Source organism: Eptatretus burgeri, chromosome 13, assembly GCF_056783735.1.
Source record: "Eptatretus burgeri isolate ZD-2024b chromosome 13, Ebu_testis_v1, whole genome shotgun sequence".
NCBI classification, from domain to species: Eukaryota; Metazoa; Chordata; class Myxini; order Myxiniformes; family Myxinidae; genus Eptatretus; species Eptatretus burgeri.
In genome coordinates, this window is record NC_140973.1 from 32,554,100 (window position 1) to 32,556,599 (window position 2,500).

The 2,500-nt window shown below is 58.9% G+C and overlaps 1 protein-coding gene across 5 annotated transcripts in view; it reads left to right on the forward strand.

The window, feature by feature from the left end:
- The window catches only part of SHROOM2 (shroom family member 2), a 218,042-nt gene that overhangs the window by 127,238 nt on the left and 88,304 nt on the right, over positions 1-2,500 (forward strand). The gene's annotated exons all lie outside the window — the stretch shown is intronic.

A 2,500-nucleotide genomic window follows, 5' to 3' on the forward strand; every position in this document is an offset into this window, starting at 1 on the left:
CACGGGCCCCATGAGGACTTACCCCTGCCCCATGGAGCCGGTCTAGCTAAGCTAACCCTTCCCCCCGAACTAGTTTCCATCCTGTGCCCTGGTCAAGGGGGTCTTCCACCCCTTGCCCAGGAATCCTGTGCACCCGAAAGTGAGGCTTGCTTTTTTTTTTTTTTTCACATGCGCAGCACCAGCGCGGCAACTCGCAGCTCGCGCACTTTGCACCTGCCCGTGACGTCATGCAGCTGCACGTGTTCCTCGTCCCTCCTTGGACGGTACTATCCGACAGGGATACCCCTCCTGCCGGATTCCAACCCCACGTGCAGCCATGACGTCACCGTGCGCATAAAAAAAAACACAAGCCCCACGTCTCGAGGGGTTCCCCACGCGAACACATGTGCGCTGCCCGTTGGAGCTTAACACACATGATCGCGTGGAGAACCCGTCCGGTCCAAATCCATAATCCTGCCTAAACTTTGTCCGTCCGCGGGATCGGCAAATCCACCGCTGGCGTTTCCGGACCGGGACTTCACTCTCGCAAGCGAGCACGTGGGGGCCTCGTGCGTTGCACAGCACGGACCTCATGCTCACTGCTGGGTGAACCCGGCACGGTCCCCGAAACAACTACAGCCGCTACTCGGCGTTCTTTCCTCTCATGTCGCCGTCGTCGCCATTCGACCCACACACACCTGCGTGTTACGACGCTCACACTCCATTCCATCACATTCACCCCGGGAGACGCGGCTGCATGTTCACACATGCCGACCGACATCTCCCTTACACACAACGACCTTGCACACGCTGTCTCTCTCACGCATACCACCTCCCTCGCACACGTGGCTCCACTCACTCGCGGCCTTTCGCTCACTCGTGCCATTTCCCTCACACAAACCACACCACTCACACACGCGGGGGCACTCGCCCACGGTGCCTCACTCACACACGCGGGGGCACTCATCCGCGGTGCCTCATCCACACACGGCGTGCTGGGAAGCACACACTCCGGCACACTCGCCACCACACCTCTCACACACGGGGTCGCTTCCACACACGGGGATGCACTCACACCTTGCACCACACACACCGGGACAACCACACTGGGGATTCGTGTCCCCACAAGGGTCTCCGGGGCCTCTATACCCCCCAAGCTCGGCGTGCACCCGTCCACAGCACGCGTCCCCTCAACCTCGCAAAGCATGACCGAACTCACCTGGTCGTGACTCACCTCAAGGGGGCATACTCCCTCCTCCTCCCTCCTGGAGGAGGCCATCCAACTGCTCGCACCGGGTCTCTACACGCTCCGAGAGCTCACCCCCATTATCCTCCACTACCTCCGTGTGTGTGTGTGCGTCACTTACCCCGTCTTCATCGTGCAGTCTTCCCTCTATCGTTCCCATCTCCCGTGTCTCTGCCAACTCAGTCACCTCTTCACCCTTTACCTCCCTTGTCTCAACTATTATTTCCGTCTCTTCCCTTGTTATCTCCCTCGTGCACGTCTCCGTCACCCCAATTAGTTCATCCCTCTCGGTTACCGTCACTTTTTCCGTCACGACCCTCGCCCAACACGTCCCCCGAATTATTTTTTCCTTACCCGCCTCCACTGCGGGCCCGACAGCCGTTGCACTCCCTTTCAGCTCGTTCGCTCCCACACGTGGAGTCGCCATTTTGAGCTCCCCGGTTACTGCCTTCATGCCCGCCTGCAGGCTTCGGCCCATGTTCCGCGTATCACCCCGCAGCTCTTTCATTCCTTCCTTCATTTGCTGTCTATTCGCATCCATCTTTTCGTTCATTTGTTGTGCATTCGCATCCATTTTTTGTGTATTCGCATCCATTTTTTCGTTCATTACCGCCAGCATGGCGCATAGCTGGGCCATGTCAGGTGCGCTTGGGTGAGCCGTTTCGGCAAGGATCGGGGGGTTTTGGTGGAGAGGGGGAGGGGAGGTGTCATACACCGCGGCCGCCGCCGCACCTATTTCGGGCTCTGGGTTCAGTTGGGGGAGTTCGTGTTCCTGCACAACCAACATTTCCTGCACGGGGTTTCCATCCTGGACCATGGATTCTACACATTCTACATCCATTTCTAATACCCCCGGCTCCCGCTCGCCTTGAGACGCCATCTTGCTTCTCGTAAAGGGTTAATTTAGCTCGCTCGTAATTTGGAGGGAATCGGGGGTCGCTCCTCTCACCCCTGGACCGATTCCCGTGAATTTAGCTGGAGACAGGAGAGCCCGTTTTCCCGTTCTCCGATACCAGTGCCGCGAGGAGGGCGATGAGTTTATATCGCACGACCTGACACCAGTGTTGCGGTATTCGCGCCCGCCGGCGTGCTGGCGGCCACGTAACTCGAATCGCGGCACGTCGCCCACCGGACGGACAATCCCGTCGTGACCCTCTCGGACTAACGCCGGGAACTAGTCACGGGTGGACCTTTCGGCCTCACCACGATCGTGCCAATCAGCCCCCCGCGTCGGATAGGGTTGCTCGCCAAATTCGACCTACCTAAGTACCCACA